Below are 18,043 nucleotides of genomic sequence, written 5' to 3'. Positions count from 1 at the left end.
TGGTTGCCATCTCAGTGCTTGCCCCCTCTCAATGCCAGCCTGCTTTTGCACCATTTATAAATTCGGTTTCTTTCCACAGCAGCTAGACCCACCCTGTTGACTTCTCTAAATTATTGCCTTCCATCTAAGTGCTTGCTCTTGGCTAAAATGGTATTTTCTCAGCTTGATTAAAAACATACAAGATCCCTCACCCCTTTATTGAGATCTGTGCATCCTGATTGTGTGTGTGTTACTTATATACAAGCAGCAAACGCCCAGACAATGGAAATAAACTCTCCCCCAGCAAAGGAGATCCACCCGCATTGTCTCTTCCCTGATAAACTGTGGTTTGGGGTGACTTGACTAAGCAAGGTGCTGACTCTGCACTTCAAGCACCCCAAAGTGGCCCCATAGTCAGGCTGCTCCCTGTCCGTCTAGGATTCCATTGTTCCTTCCAGAAACTCCCACTCTTGGATGATCTGAAGAAGAGGTGGTGACACATGTGGCTGTGTGTGCTTTTCAAAGGGCATTTCCCCCAAATATTTTTGTGTGTGTGAGAGGAAGATCGGCCCTGAGCTAACATCTGCCAATCCTCCTCTTTTTTTGCTGAGGAAGACTGGCCCTGGGCTAACATCCGTGCCCATCTTCCTCCACTTTATATAGGACGCCGCCACAGCATGGCCTGACAAGTGGTGCGTGGGTGCGCGCCAGGATCCCAACCGGCAAACCCCGGGCCGCCGCAGCGGAGCGCGCACTTAACCGCTGCGCCACGGGGCCGGCCCCTCCCTCAAATATTTTTGCCCAGTCAATGAAATTTCCCTTTTATCTAACCCTTTGTGTGAGAGGGCTGTCCTGCACATTGTAGGATCTTTAGAAATAACCCTGGTCTCTAACCACTAGATGCCAGAAGCAACTCCCCTGCTCCCCAGTTGTGATAACTAAAAGTGTCTCCAGACATTGCCGGATGTCCGCGGTGTGTGTGTGTGTCGGGGTTGGGTGGGGGGCGGATGGAAGGGGGACGAGGGGTGATAGTGAAACCATTCCAGTTGAGAACCACTGATCTAACACTTTGGGTTAAGTCCTCTATTAAAATGCAAGCCATATATACCCCTGGCATTTTCAGTTAGGAACACCTCACTGGGAGTATAGTTTAATGAGCTTAATTCTCATTATTAATATATCAGACTAGCTGGGAAGGAATCTTGTGGAAAGGGTGTAGTCGTCAAACCCTCAGCCTCATGGGGCAGAATGAGACAGGCTGAGGCTTGAAGCTCACTTAGGCCTACACTGTGTGTCCCGGCAGTGTGGGAAAGCATGAGGCTCCTGGGTTTCTGAGGATGGGACTCAAAGGAAGGATGAAACGTTAGCAAGGAGAAACAATAATGTGGTTTTAGAAGCTGGAGGCAGAGTTATTCTTAGGAACTCCTCAGTTTCACAACACTCAGTGGGGGAAAAAAAAGCCCCAAGATATGGCCTGGAAGGTGGGGGAGTGAGAACATTAGAGCTCTGCATAAAATAGTTGAGTAATGTTGAATTTCTCAGGACAGAGGGGAGGGTTATAATAAAGAGGGGACACTGCAAAATGGAGAAAGTCTGAGTTTCAGGCAACGAGATAGAATTTCCAGTTAAAGTCCTGAGTGGGTATCATTTGCAGGTTGGTAGTTGAAACACCCCTCTCTGCCCCTCCTCCCCCCACACAGCCAGTTGTCCCTATGTGGGTAACCTGGCACTGAATGGGTGGTATTTTAGCGGAGTAAAGCAATCAAAGATCTGCCCAACATGAGCCAACAAAGATGGGAAAGGGACAGCACATGCTGGACACACGATGGGGCAGATGGAGAAAGAAAGAAGCCCAGGTGACAGACGAAAGAAAAGGTAACTCCAGCTGGGTGGAGAACTGGGGCAGATGACAACTGGCTGGAAGAAGGAAACAGAAAGCCTGTCTTCTTTCACTTGACTGTTTTTCATGAGCCAAACTGAATTTATATTTTAGGCTACCCAAAGAAGTAAAGGGTGGATGAGAACCACTTAGATGAACAAAATAACTCTTCATCTGTTCCTTTCTACTCTTATCTAGTTCTAGATAATACAGCATGATTAAAATCTGATCAACATAATCAATTTACCGTTTAGACTATTTTTGGACTCTTAACTTGATTTTGTAATTTCCGAGTAGTGACTGACCCTGTGAAAGCCCCTATAATTGAATCACAGGCTCTGGATTTCCCCAGGCAGTCGACCTAATCCTATTTTAATAGCATCGCAGGCTCTCCTAAGTTCCACAGATGAGAGGAATCAAATTACTGACTGTAAAATCAGTTCAAATAATTAAATGACGAAGATGCATCCAGTATCCACTCAGCCGGATGGCTCACACTTCAGCAGAGGCTGGGGAGCTTGGCACACCCATCTGTAAATGTTTAGGCGCTTCATGTTACACATGGAGGTCACACGCCAGCCAAACAAATAGCAGGAAACACAGAAAAATAAATCTGAATTGGAGTCTCCAAAGGTCTACCCGCCCATAGAAACTTTGGCATCTGCCCCTTGATCATTATTCTCCAATAGTAATGAAGACTTCATGAAAGACCTTGAACCCGGAGTCATCATTGTGAAATCCTGCTTAATCAAGACAAATATTCCCAGTCTGAGAGTATGACTAGAAGGAGATAGGAGGACAGGTTTAATTTTCCTGTATGTTGCTGTGACTATAAACAATTCCTTATCGTCTCAGCAACTCGCATGAAATAATAAGCACTTGTGTTTTTTAAAGTATTTACACCAGCCCTTGGAGATTTTATTATAATCATGATTCACAGATGAGAAATTTCCCTCTTCTACAGGGTTTGGTAACTGGAGTAAGAATTACTCAGTAGACTGTCTATACAGACAAATGAATTTAAATGCTTCTTTTGGCTATTAACCATTCATTCACTGGTAATTCCTTAATTTTTTTCTGAGCTGACTAAATGATTGGGTCAAGATGCTCCATCTGGTTTGCATATTGTAGACATATAATTAAACAGTTTCTGAAAATTATATTGTTCTGTTATATGGATATGGGACTTCAACAAAGCAGTGAGGTCACACGACACTTCCAGGATCCTGAGAATGATGATTCACGGAATCACAGAATGTCACATTCGGAAGGAGCAATGCACATAATTTATTCCAACCGCTGCATCTTATTCATGGCAAAACAAAAGAAATTTCACGGTTCGGACTGTGTTGTAAGCAAGACACTCTGAATCATCTGCAGGAAAGAATAGCTATTATTCATTCAATCAGTCTATATTGAGCATCTCCTGTGAGTCAACTACTATGCTACCTACTGGAAATGCAATAGTGACTAAGACAGACATACCCTTGCTCAGAGCCTTCTGGGAGGGCTAACATGGAACACGGGTACTTCACTTCTTATTTTATAAGCACTTTCATATGTATGATTAGATTTTGTCCTTAGAACCACACTTATATATAGATATGATTATCCTCTTGTTTTAGATGAGGCGAGTTTTAGATTTAGTAATTTGCCCAAGATCATAAAAAGGCTTATAAGAGGCAGAGCCTGGACTCAAATATTTGTCTTCTAACTCTACCTCCAGTGTCTTTTCCAGCATGTCAGAGCTCCCTCTGATTAAAACTCAGAAATACTCTGTCCAATGGAGTATTGAAAATGACTGGGTTGGTTCCATGACCATATTTTCCAAACAAAAATGAGGACGTGTGGACTGCCAAAAGATTTCTACAATTTCTGATTTCATTTATATGTAATCCAGACAGCAAATCATATGTAGATACACATTTAGAAAATCTCTACTAGAAAGTGACTTTTAGTTATATATTTAACAAAGAACTTTTATTTAAAATAAAATAGTTTTGAGATTCCCCTAGAAAATCAGAGATTTCTGTTCATAAGAAATCTACTTTCTCTGTCATGTGGAGAATCAATCCACATTGAAGATGGTTCAAAAATATTATGTATCAATCCAAACATGGTATGAATCATGATTTATTTAAGTGTTTTCACCGAAGCCCTACGTAATGCTTGATTAATCAGGTTGAATTAACATGTCAATAATTTTTACAAATATTTTTCGTAATAGTCTTGCCCTCTTACCCTGAGGAAGGGAGACAGTTAAAATATTCTTAGCAACAATGCCCAAGAAATACTTTTCAGAATTGTATTCAAATGTAATAATGTATTTTAAAATATTTTAATGGTACAAAGCACATATAAATATGATATTAACATCTATTAGCAATAATATTTCACCTTGTTGAACATGAAGTACGAGTGGTCTTTCTCTCCATAGCAAACTGGGAAGATTTGTATAATCCTAGATTGTTAGATAATGTTTCTAGGAACAACAGGCGATCTCTCCTCTATCTTCTGATCTAGAAACAGTCCAGTAGGACTGGAGTAATACACGTTGCTGGCATGACCTCCAATTGATCTCTAATCCATTGCTCGCTTAGTCCAACCTTGTGGTTGGGATTATTTCTGATGGTGGCCAAATTAGCAAAAGGAAAGTTTCTTGAGAATGTAAAGGAGCCAAGGATAAATTCTTACCTGAATACCTGAGGAGTGTAGGAGAGTGAGAGAGAATCTTTGTCTAAATGGAATTTTAAATGATGGGTCGGGGGAGAGGGTGGCAAATTTTTATTACAATTATTCTAAGAGTGTATGGAATAGATTTATACTCATGTTTACTCATGATGAAAAAAAACTGTCCCCAGATATGCATTTTAATTTGTGAATATAGGTGCTAAGAAATGTGAGATCATAGAGAAGGTGGTCCTTAAAATAAATAAATAAATAAAATCTAGGGAGTGTAATCCCGCCTAAAATGTGATTCATTCTTTTGGAGCAATAAATAGAGTCAGATGATGTCCAAAAGTAATTTTCCTATTTCTTGGACATGTAAGCATTTTTCCTTTTAACAACTATAGCAGAATCAGATCCCTAGGTAGATTATAGTGACAACCATGAGGGGGAACAACTCACCCCCAAATGTCATTTTCTTTTCGTTATCCTTGAATGGGGCCTAAAATTCTCACCCTTACCAGTGCTGCCTGGGGATCAAGAACCTAAATTCTGCAATTTTCTTTTAAAATGCATGAATGTTATTCAGTTTTATTCCTTAATTCTGCAATTATTTATTCAACAAATATTTGGCACAATTTACCATCTACCAAATATTTTCCCCAGTGTTGGAGAAACAGTGTTGAATAAGGTAAATGTAATAAATGAGACTTCTGTTTCTGGTAATCTGGAAGACTAAACATCCCAAAAAGAAGCCTCCTGCTGCAAAATGCTCAGAAATTCTACAAAAAGTAAAATAAGCATTCTTTGAAATGTATGTGTGAGTTCTCCCCACCCCCACCCTCAAATATAGGAAAGCTCCAAAGGCCAGAAATGAAGAGGAAGCTGAAAACTAAAGATTTGGTGCCCTGGTGGAGGTTTACTAAACTCCCCATCTAGACGATTGGGTTTTAAAGGCCATGCCAGTGCAGGAAATAAGGTCTTGGGCCTTCCTGAAGTGAGGAATTGGAATTAAGACACATCTCATCCCTTCCCACATAAAGTCAGAACCTTCAAAGGGCTGTACATTCAATAAAGGAAAAATCTGACCACTAGCACAGGGAATGAACTGGGAACTACAGTTGGTTGTGAAATGGGATTGGGGAGGGAAAAATAAATAATTAAAATAAACTTATATCTCTGACCATTTACAGCTACCAGCCTCTCTTCACCTTAGTTTATGTTAGAATTTACATAACTTGTATGCTTCAGGAACTGCCTAGCCAAGAAATTAGCCTAAAACAGAACAATAGTTCTAGATGGAGGTGCCTAGCAGATGCAAGAACAAAACCTCTTTGAGGGTCACATTTTCAACTGGCCTGTAGAGGATTCTCACAGATAAAGCTTCATCGAACCTGAGTTCATAATCTAAAATTATAAAACATGCCACAAAATAAGCCACCATGATCTAGAGTCAGAGAAAAAACAAACCATAGACTTAGAATCCCAAGAATTTCAGATAATAAAATTATTATACACAGACTATAAAACAAATCTGTTTAGGAATGATAAAAGAAAATTCAAAATGAATAAAAAACATGAATAAGGTATATAATATTTAAAGGAAAAGAATAAGCTAAAAGATAATTGAAAAAAGAACTAAAAAGAACATCCAGAAATTAAAAATATAGCCACTGACATTAAAAACTCAGTGATTTTCTGCCTGTGGCCACAGTTTAGGAAGCATTGTTAAAGTCTTTCCTCCTGCTGCCATCATAATTCAGAGCTTTTCAAAGAGCCCAAAAAACTGCAGAAGCTCTTCATTAAAAGTTTGAACTGAAAATAACCAATGGGGGGCTGAGGAGCCATGGGGAATGCTCACAGATTGTGTGGTAATGAAAGAGCCAAACGTCAAGCCAGAAGCTTTAGATCTGTCACATATGCCATTGCGGTGCAAGCAGATGCAGTCGTGAATGCAAGACCATACAAGGTGGGTGGAAGAGTTGTGGAACCAAAGAGGGCTGTCTCAAAAGAAGGTTTTCAAAGACCGGGTACCCAGTCACCTAAGAAAAAGATCTTTGTTAGTAGCATTAAAGACAATGCTGAAGAACATTGTGTAAGAGATTATTTTGTGCAGTCTAGAAAACTGAGGTGATTGAAATCATTATGACCAGGACAGTGACAAAGAGAGGCTTTGCTTTTGTAATCTTTAGTGAACATGACTCCATGGATAAGACTATCATTCAGAAGTTCCATACTGTGAATAGCCATAACTGTGGAGTAATGAGAGCCCTGGCTAAGCAAGAGATGGCCAGTGCCTCATCCAGGTCAAAGCAGTTATGAAAACTTTGGCAATAGTTGTGGAGGTTATTTTAGAGGGAATGACAACTTTGGTCATGGAGGAAACTTCAACGGTTGTGATGGCTTTGGTGGCAGCCACTGTGGTGATGGATATGACGGCAGTAATGGATTTGGTAATAATGGAAGCAGTTTTGGAGATGGTGGAAGCTACAATAACTTTGGCAATTACAACAATCAATCTTTAATTTTGGACCCATGAAAGGAGGAAACTTTGGAGGCAGAAGCTCTGGTCCATATGGTGGTGGAGGCCAATACTTTGCTACGCCAAAAAAACACAGTGGTTATGGGTGTTCCAGCAACACCAGTAGTTATGGCAATTGCAGAAGATTTTAATTACTGCCAAGAAAAAAAAAATCTTAGCAGAAGAGGAAGTGACAGGAAAGCTACAGGTTACAATAGGTTTGTGAACTCAGTCAACCACAGTGGCAGGGGCTAATTGCTACAAGAAGAGATGTTTTAGGAAACAATCTTATGGGCAAAAAATAGTAAGGACTATATTTGTGACTAACTGTGTAACAGATATTTTAGTTTCTGTTCTGTAAAAAGTGTAAAGCATTCCAACAAAAGGTTTTGATGTAGGGAATTTTTTTTTGTTCACATATTGTTGATTGCTAAAGATAATAGTCTGATTATGATGCTGATAAAATGTGTCTTAAAAAACTCATAGATGTGGTGAACAGGAAAGTAGATACAGTTAAAGAGTGGGTTAGTGAAGTGGAAGATAGATCTAAGAAAATTACCCAGAATGCTGCCCAAGACACAAAGAAATGGAAAATATGAAAGGAGTTGAGAAATATGGAAGGTAGAATGAATCAGTCCATCATGTGTTTTATAATAGGAATTCCAGGGAGAAAGAAGAGAGAAAATGAGAAAGATGAGCATTTTTTAGAATGAATGAAACATATAAACCTTCAGTTTCAAGAAGCACAAGTTCCAAGTAGTATAAACAAAATAAATCCACACAAAAACGTATTGCAGAGTGAGGGAGTAGAAGAAAAAGAGAAGATATCAAAAGCTACCAGAGAGAAAAGACAAGTTACCTACAAAAGAAAATAATCAGACCAAACGAGACTTTTCTAAAGCAATGATGGAAACAAAAAGGCAATGGAATGATATTTTCAAAACCCTGAAATAAAGTAAATATCTATAACTTTATATCCAGCTGAACTGTCATTAAAGAACAAAAGTAAAATAAAGACATTTTCAGACAAACAAAATCTACCAAAAGCAGACCCTATCTATAGGAACTTCAGGAATAAGGAAATATATTCCAAAAGGAATGCAAGAGGAAATAATGAGCAAAGAAATTTTTACACATGCAGTTAAATTTACAGTACTGAATATGTAAAAATAACTAGTAATTATTAATTTCTGTTAACAAAATAAAGCGAAATAAACTATTGGCAACAATATCAAGATGGAAGGGGAGTGATCAAATTTAAGCATTTAAGTCTTTTTATATTGTTGAGAAGGAGGATAGACATATTAATAAACTTTAGACGTTGTTAAGTAAGCATATTAAAATTTTAAGGATAATTATTAAAACAAAAAATGTATAATTTCCTGTCCAGTAAAGAGAGAACAAATCTTAAACTCTTTAATCAATCTAAAAGGAGAATAGATTTGTAGGTGTGGACGTGGGAGGACTTAGACTGAAAGTGGGTAAACTGGTTAGGATTCTATTGCTCATAATAGCAATAAAAACACCTAGGAATAATCAATAATGACTGTGCAGAACCATAAGAAAACCTACGAAACTTTAATAGTGGAAATAAGAGATACTATGAATGAATGGGGAGACTACTATAGAAAGACTTAATATTGTAAAATGTCAATTTTTTGCTAAAATTAATCTGTAAAGCTACAATTCCAATATAAGATCAGCCAAGGACGATTATGATTGTTTCTTTTAGGCAGGCTCTCTCTCCCTCCCTCCCTTTCCCTGCACCAATTTCCCTTCACCTCTCACTCTGGATTCAACCACAGATCACCAGGCATGCAGCAGATATTCAATAAACCAATATTCTTTTAAAATAAAGGAATGAATAGATGTATGACTCAACTGTTCTGCAAGCAATTCTGATTTACGTTCTCAAAAAAATTCCCATCATGCGTGGTACACAATATGTATCAAGATAATACCCAACTTTGAATCTCTACATAAATATACAAACCAACCTCTCGCCAGGGATGTTTTGTGGATTGAGCACAACTGGGTAATTACTGTAGAACTTTTCCCGAGAGACACAAATAGATGACAATATTGACTTCTTAGTGTTAATCTGATGAACAATAACCCACACTAATTAAAATATAAGAACAGAAGACCATTAAATACTTTCCAAACACTTCTTAAACTCAAGAAAACTGATTTTACATAGTAGTTTCAATACCTCCCTACTTATCGTGTGGCTCAGGAAGTATTAGGTATATATATATATATAATGACCCACCTATAAAAGCATATATGATATGATATAATCTTTATATATATAAAGATTATATATATATAATTATGATATATACATATATATGTATATATATAATGACCCACTCATAAAAGCATCAGAAATTCATACTCTGGTTAATTTTTGTAGATGATCAAAAAGATCTCAAATGCCTAATGGTCCCTGAGAGCTGGTTGTCTTGAAACATATAAATATTAACATGTTACTAAGAATTGTATTGTTCCAATCCTATTACAAATGAATAACTAGAGCGTGAAAGCTAGTATAACTGATATAACCCTCTTTATCAGCTTTACACAATTTTCCCCAATTTATTGCTTGTTCATCCACATATCCTAATTAGCAGAAATCCAGGATCTCTCTCTTGGGGCTCCCACTTCAAATTGCCCAAGAATCCCAGGAACTCACTGAACCCAAGTGGGTCAGTACTTTCAAACAGCATAACTGGAAAGTCTCTCTTTGGTCTACAGGCATCATTGCTTCTGTGACTTTCATAGGTAGGGTGCCATCATTGAACAGTACTTCTGTGGAGTTGCAAGGACTCTAGCTCACGGATCAGGTGATACCCTTCCTGGGCCAGATCCCTGCACAACCCAAAGCTCCCGCTAGGGCTCCAAGAGTATAGCTCTTTCAGTTTTCACTCATACATTCAGCTATTGTTTTCAAAGAGTGACAACATGTCTTGGTGGCTAGGTCCAGAGGTTCTTCAGCCACACCTACCATGTTTTGTCAGAACCTCTCTTTATGTGGAGCCTGTATCGCCAGCAGATTCTCTCATAAAGAATACCTCTTTGGTGCTCTTGGAGTCCTCTCAAACCAGCAGATGTTTGTTAGGGCCACACTCTTAAAAAGAGGTTTCTCTAATTTCAACTCGCAGGAAGAAGAATGATGAGGTCTCACACTCATTTCCTACCAGAAGCCTCCAGTGCTCTTTTTGCAAACTGATAAGCCACAAGAATTTTTAAAAGATTCTATTACATCCTCTCCCTCAGGCAAGGAGGGGCTGGTGCCCTTACATTATCATAACTAAGTCTGGGCACACGAATGATTCCACTCATAATGAAATTCTGCTCCAAACCGATCTGAGCCTTCATTTCTATACCTAGTAGTTACAGTACCCAGATACACTAGCTTAAAAAGCTAACCTGTGCCCTCTGCTTTCAGGTAAGATGTAGTAGGCTGGAGCAGGCCAATCCTCCTACCGTGACATCCCACCAATGTTCCTTCAGTTAGCCTCCTTGCCTCTCAGTCACAGCCTCTCTCAACTGGAGCGTCTCAGTCCTCTAGGTTTGAATTTTGTATTAAAGATACTGTTTTTAGGTATAAAGGGCTGTTGTTAAACACATACCAACCACCCCTTAGGGAAGAATAAGTTTAGGGAAAAATTAAGCAATCTGTTTCAATACTAGAGGAAAACTGTGTTGACTGTGCAAGCGGAGCTCCACTATCTTCATATCTTTATAAGGGAATTTCAAAGGTTCTTTTGATTATCCGTTGCCTTACGTGCTGAATTTAGTATCTACCCTCTGGGTGAACTGGGGCTTTACCAGGCTTGGACCACTTAATGTGCTGCCCTTCTAAGAACTGCAGTCATCTGAAGACCTATCCCTCTCAGACAGCCCCATGCTACCCGCATAAAATTAATAAGAGTGGCAGATTCTTGCTCTTCTTAAATAAGTCCAATTGAAATTTTGAATGTGTTTTCATTGGTTGATGCTATAAAAACCCAAAATGCCAACTAGGCTGTGCCTCTACTGGCAAGCAGAGGTCTTTTCTTCTCTGGCCACTTGATCTTGCGAGATGCTAATCGCCTTCTTCAATAGGGTAAACCAGTTCTGGGTGAATTCTCGTGCTGACAACCATAGGGCCTAGGGTTAGTGAAACTCTCTGGGGTCAGTCAAGAATGCATGTGAGTGGGCATTCAAATAGACAACCAGAGATGCTGACTTTAAAAAAAAAAAGACTAGGCCCTGGTCATGCCCTCCACTCCACCCCCTGGATCCTACCTTACCTGCCCACTGCACAGGCCCCACCCTCGGCAAAAAACAAAATAATAAGATTAGGTCCTATGCCAGATTAATTGAATCAGACACTCTGAAGATGGGCTTAGGTGTTGGTATTTTTAAAAGCTCCCCCATGATTATGATGAATACTGAAGTTAGAGAACCATTGATAGCCATTATCGCAATAAATCCTCTTAGCTACACTGTTAAATAACTTGGATAAGTGAGTAACAGCAGACTGATAGTAGAATCCAGTTCCTAATCTCCAGTATAATATTTCCCTGACTACACACTAAGTAGTTACCTCTCAGTTAATTCTCATTTATCAACTTTATGATGATAATCCAGGGTGAGACCACAGAGCATCGGGAATCCTATGCTATCCTGGTGTGTTGGGGGAATGAGGGCAGTGCAGGGAGGCAGAGACCACATTCTAAAAGAAAGAACATTCCAGAATTCCCAGAATTTGTATTTCTGAAGGCAGTATCATTATTCTGCTAATTATCTAGGCCCCAAACTTCAGAATTATCTTGCAGTCCTACTTTTCATACAACATCTATGTCCAACCATTCCTGTTCAGTCTGTCTTCCAAATATTTCTCCCCTTCCTTTCTTTCTCAATGCTACCACTCAAACCAAGGCCCTTATCAGCTCATTTCTAAATTATCATAATTAATTCATAATGAGGCTCACTGGCACCAGACTCTTCTCTTCAACCCATCTTGCTCACTCTGTCGAAATAAATCTCTCTAAAACATGTTTTCATCCTTCCACTGCCATTTTCCAAAATTTTCACTGGTTCCCGTTGCCTAAAAGGCCCAAATCCCTTACCCCTCCACGAATTAGCCAAAACTCACCTTTCCAAATCTATCCCCACCTTTCTAGTCAAACTACTCATGGCTGCTTAGAGGCACGAAGCACATTTTCGGCAAACACTGTGCATCCTGTGATGGGAAGAGCTTTGCAATTGAACAATCTTATATTCAGATCCCTATTCTGCCCTTCACAGGCTAGGTAAGTATGGGGAGGTTATTTAAGCTCTCTGAGCTACAGCTCTTCCTTTGCCACAGACGAATAATAGCACTGATTTCATAAGGCTGTTGTGAGGATTAACGAGTGAATGGGTAAAATGATACAAAGTGGATGATTGGACATGGTAGAAATTATTACTACTTTGCTTAAACTATTTCCCTTGCTTGTAGCTCCCCTATTCCCATTCCTCCCAGGGCTGGTGATTAGACTGTTGTCTCTCAGCTCCAAACCCACCCTTCTGTGCTCAGCTCCAGGCCCTGGGGATAAGGCGGCAAACCACATTTCTGCCGTGCCAGCTGCTCCTTGGTAGACTTTTCCAGGAGGACGTGCTAGAGGGAGATTTTAAAGCCAGAGGAGGAAGGGACACTCTTCTTTCTGTTGGATGTTCCTGTGGATGTTATTTCAGGAACAGCTCTTCCTGAAGCAGCAGCTAGCTCCAGTTTCCCGGTTTTCCCCACGCTCTAGAACCAGCCTCACTGTGGCTCTGAGAGACACCAGCACCATCTGGGCAGGACCCCAGCTTCAGCCCTGGGACCTCTTCTCCAAATTTCTAATTTCTAATAATTCCAACCTCTTCCCTTTGTTCCTCTACCCCTATGGGTGGTAGCTGCTTCCTGCACTTCCTGTCTCTGCAATACCTCAGGGTTTCCTTCATGTTCTCTGGAACCTGGTTATCAATCCTTTATATTAAATTGTCTCTGTTACTGTAACTGGTGTGGTGTGTTTCCTGACTGGGCCCTGGCTGATATCCTTCCCAACATTTCCCCTCTTCCAAGCTGAACACACACCTAACTGCAAGAAAGTCTCCATGGCCATCCCACCCTATGAACTCTTACAGACCCTCAGACTCACCACAGACGAGGGCTGGGATGATCTTGGAACTAAATTTCTAATATGATTCTCTTGTTCTCACATTCAAAGAAGCTAAGTTTCAAAAGTTAGCGGTAAAAGCAGGGCCTTCACGTGGGTCTCTCTCCTACCTTCCATGACAAGCCGCCCACCTGAACCATTCACTTAGCCTCAGTCATTTGAGGCCCTGCAGCATCTCTTAATTATTGCCTTAGAACATCATTTAACTGAAACTATTTAACTTAGCTTTAGGCGTCTTTATAAAGGAACACTACTGTGTGACCCACTAGGCTCCCAATAGTGCTTGGCCCTGTGTTACAGACACTGTGTATGAGTGGGCATGTAGGCAGGACTCCAAATGAAGTTTGGTGAATGAGTTATTTAATCTAGAACTTTGAGCGCACAGAAAGGTGTCCATACTTCTCATATGTTCTAGGCAATTGCTAGCAATGACCAACATCTGAATCCAATAACATCTGAGAGGAGTAGTTTTATGGCCTTCATAGATGCTGAAACGTCATCTGAGTTGTTTGCTCCTAGATGCAACAAAACAGAAGCTGTAACAGAATTTGATAAGAATGCATATCCTACTCATTAGACAGGAAGTTCACATAAATTCACAGCACAGTTTTATCAGGTGATGTTTCCTCATTGATGGGATTTAATATTAAAAGTTATCAACAAAGTCTTAATGGGACAAAACATTTTAAAGAGGTAGTCTAGTTCACAAACTTCCATAAATTTAGCTGTAATAAAGTAACCTCGAGTTATGCAAAGGGGAGAGTAAATTCAGCATGAGGACTAACTGACCCAATGGGATTTTTTTTCCCAGCAATTTCTGGGGCAGTGCGTGGCTGTGACACCCTGCCACAGGAACAGCGTCCAGGACTTGGGGAGTGTGACCTGATTGTTGCCATGGTCTGCGCCTGCTCTACATGCTTTCCCTACAGAGCCTCAACTTCTCTTCCAAAGAAGGTAGGCTCTGCCTTGGGATCAGGCTGTAGAGACAAGTCGTGTCAACATGCAGCTGCTGGAGTGATGAAAAGAGAAGGAGCTGGAGCACGCCGAGGAGGCAGCTTCTCTTGCCAAAGAAAGGCAGTTGAGGATCAATTAGGTAAAACTTAACTTTGGCCTGTGCTTCCTAACTTCTTTATATTGTTTTGGGAAATTTCATTGGAAATAGATTTGGGGCTCATATTAGCCAGACAATTACTTTCTTTCTCTGCTTATTTTGCTTTTGAATTTTTGCCAACCGTAGAATTTAGGGACAAAGTGTCCAGTGGCCCAGGAAAGCATATGGAGAAGAGATTTAGCACAAACATAAAACATACTATGTTCCAGACACTGGGGGAAGCACTGAATAGCATAGGGCAGTGGTTCCCAAACTTTGCTGCACATTAGAATCACCTGGAAAACTTAAAAAAACAACACACCCTAATACCTGGGTTATACCCCATACCAATTCAATCAGAATGTCTGGGTGGATCGATAGTTTTTAAAGATTCCACAAGTGATTTCAATATACATTGAAGATTGGGAACAATTGGTCTAGGGAAAAGAGAATGAGTTTTAGAGTAAACCAGACCCAGGTTCATGTTCTGGTTCTTCTGCTTACCAGCTGTGTGACTTTAAGAAGAAATGTAACTCCTTTGAGCCCCAATTTCTTCCTTGACAAAGGAAGGTACCAATACCACTTTGAAGAGTGGTGGTAAACGTTAAATGAGATGCTAATAACAAAGAGCACATGTTACTCAATAAACAGTTGTTATTAAAGTACTCATAGACAGAAGTGAAAATAACCAATTATAATTCAAGGCAGAGTCAATTAAGAACGAAATGTAGTGCACTAAGGGAGACAAGAGGAGCAACTAGCAACTGCTAGTTCTGTCCAGGGAGGATGAAAGAAGCCTCCATAGAAGAGATGGCCATTGATCCAAGCTTTGACTTATGGGAGGATTTGTATTGGCAGAAAATGAAGATAAATATCTTCCTAACTGAAGAAACAGGAAGTGGAGGCGCAGGATGGAAAACAGCAGGTTCAGGGATCAGCGAGGAGACTCGTGTGGTAGGAGCGAGGGGCACAGACGGTGTGGTGGGAAATGTGTCAAGGATTGATGGAGGGCCTTGAATGCCCTTCCAAGGAGCCTTTCCCTGCACACACTGAGGAATTAGTGCTGTCTCTGAGATAGAAATGGTACAATTAAACCTGTGTTTTAAGCTTGAAAAGACAGAAGATTGGAGGCAGGCAAACCAGGCAGAGGGTAATGGCAATTGATCAGGGAGGGGGAGTTAGGCCATAAATTACAGAATGGACACAAAACTGTATGGCCACTTGGCAGTTGGAGCTACCGATTATCGGTGGGAATTCACCGCCCTCCAGGGTTTCCATGTGTGTGGCTGGTTGGTGGCGTCATTTACACAAGATGGGGAATTTTTAGGGGAAAGACACTGAGTTCAGTTTGAGACATGCCAAGTTTGAAGTGAGATGTCCCACTGGCAGTTGAAAATGTAGGTCAGGAGCTCAGAAGAGATGGGGTAGAGTCAAAGTGGGTGGGGAGAGTGACCGGCACAGGGATGAAGCTGTGGGAGAGAATGAGACTGCCCTGGGAGAGTGCAAAGCAAGGAGGCCCTCCAGGACCAAAACGAGAACTTTGGGAGAGGCCCACATTTAAATGGTGACAATGGAAAACACAGATCAGAGAGCACCAAGGGGAATCTGGAGGAAAGAGTGTCTTGAAAGCCAAAGGAGGAGAGTTCCCAGGGCTTTGTGGTAAATTGGAATTAGGAATTGGGTAGTCATTGTTTTCCTTTGAAAAAAGCAGGTTCTGTCAGAATAGAATTTAGAGGGTTGAAGAAGAATGTATGAAGAGATAAAGTGTTTATCTTCAAGATAAAGAGACAAAGTGTTGAATATAAACTCTAAAGAAGGGAGCGGGAAGAGGCTGAATGGTGGCTTCAGGAAGAAGCAAGATTGAAGGTGGGTTGGTTTCTATAAAAATATTTGACCATTCATTTAAGGCCAATGAGAAAAGGACTGAAATGGAGACAGTAGAGACAGAGAGGAAAAATCGATGTGAGTAATATCCTGGAGGAGATTGGAGCAAGGAGAGTAAGAGTGCAGGTGAGTAGGAGAAGTTAGACTTGGGAGAAGAAAATGGAGAGGAAGAATTAATAAAATAATTTTTAAATTACATTGAGGGCCCAGCTGAGACGTGAGACAAGAGAGGAAATAAATAGAGAGAATGATATGCCTGAATGATAAGAGGCTCAGCAGCAAGAGCAGGTGTCTGTGATAAGCAAGCCTTGAAGACGGACAAGGTGAGTGCAGTGGAGATCAAGGGATGAGAGAAGCTGTGGTGCTGGTCATGCAGAGTCTCAACCGGCAAGCATGGGGTGCTGGCTGAACTGAGGAAGAAGCCTGAAGGGAGCTGGGAACCTATGAGACTAGGTAAGGGTAAAGAAAAAGGGTCCTGATGAATCCTAACAGAAGGCTTACTGGGGGAAACTAAAGGGAAAAAATGGGAGCCTAAGGAATTGTTTTCGTGGAAGGGAAATTAAGACATCCAGGTTTTGGAAATGAGGCAGTTATAAGGGGATAAGTCTATGGTTTGGCTTTGGGAGTGGAGTTCAAAAATCAAAACAGAATGAGATTATGACTGGGAAAGAATTTCCTAAGCTATAAAATATTAATGATTTTTTATATATTGTTTTCATTATTTTTGGAATGGATGGGTCAAGGAACTGTCGGGCTGACCTGGTGCATGAGTCATCCCTGTGAACCCTGAGGTTGCCCAGGATGATAGCAAGGGAAGGAAAGGGAGGGGAACTTTTTTGTTTATTAGGGAACGTGGAAAAGTCTCCAGATATCAATGGATGACAGGGGAGAGGATGGTACGTCCTCGTGTTGGACATGGACCTAGAAAGAAGGATGGTTTGTTTAACAAAAGTGTTGCAGAAACATCTGGGAAGCAAGACTGTGGAGTGAGAGCAATATTTACCCTTCTCCCAGGGCACGAGAGAACAACCTCCACTTTATAGATCTTGAAGGCAATGCAGTCATCAAGAATGTCCAAGAAGACTCTTTTGGTAGTAACAAACAGAAATCCACTCAAAATAGAACACACAAAAAAGGGCAGCTTATTGTAAGGATACACAAAGCGGCCCTGGGCTTCAAACCAACATTTGTTTCTAGAAAGAGATTGGAGACCAAGGTAGCTACTGTCCACTTTCCATTCATGTTCATGGCCCCTCTGCTTCTCTCTGTCGTTCAGCTTCCTCTTCCTTTTTCTTAGCCTCTTCCTTCACTTGTTTCAAGTTCACATGGCCCAACATGACTGCTGGTTCCAACTCTTCATCATGACCTCACACTTCCCACACCCCATCTCTCCTTCTCTCCAAGCCCTTCTCACCAGGTATGTCAAGGATCTCTTGCCGGCCTCTGGATTGGTTGCCCAGAGGTCAGGTGTCTTCTTTCCTGGGCAGCTTCACAGGGTTCAAGCCCACTCAGGAGAGGAAGGATTAGAGCATACAAAAGTTGGGCATGTGCAGCTCAAGAGGAAAGCTAAGATTTCATTAAATCCAGGGATGGAGGGGCTATGGGAAGTCACACTTAAGAAGTCCACAGTTGGGGCCGGCCCAGTGTTGTAAGCGGTTAAGTGCGCGCTCTCTGCTGCAGCGGCCTGGGGTTGGCCGGTTCAGATCCCAGGCACGCACTGACACACTGCTTGTCGAGCCATGCTGTAGCAGCGTCCCATATAAAGTAGAGGAAGATGGGCACAGATGTTAGCCCAGGGCCAGTCTTCCTCAGCAAAAAGAGGAGGATTGGCA

At 41.0% G+C, this 18,043-nt stretch overlaps 1 pseudogene; it reads left to right on the top strand.

The window, feature by feature from the left end:
- The first annotated feature begins 6,302 nt into the window (after positions 1–6,302).
- Positions 6,303–7,198, top strand: LOC101403099 (heterogeneous nuclear ribonucleoprotein A1 pseudogene; annotated as a pseudogene).
- Positions 7,199–18,043: the final 10,845 nt, after the last annotated feature.

The sequence above is a fragment of the Ceratotherium simum genome, chromosome 1 (genome assembly GCF_057802395.1).
Source record: "Ceratotherium simum simum isolate JZ-2026a chromosome 1, ASM5780239v1, whole genome shotgun sequence".
Taxonomy (NCBI): Eukaryota; Metazoa; Chordata; class Mammalia; order Perissodactyla; family Rhinocerotidae; genus Ceratotherium; species Ceratotherium simum.
The sequence above is the reverse complement of the archived record's forward strand: the minus strand, read 5'-3'. Positions and strand labels throughout refer to the sequence as shown.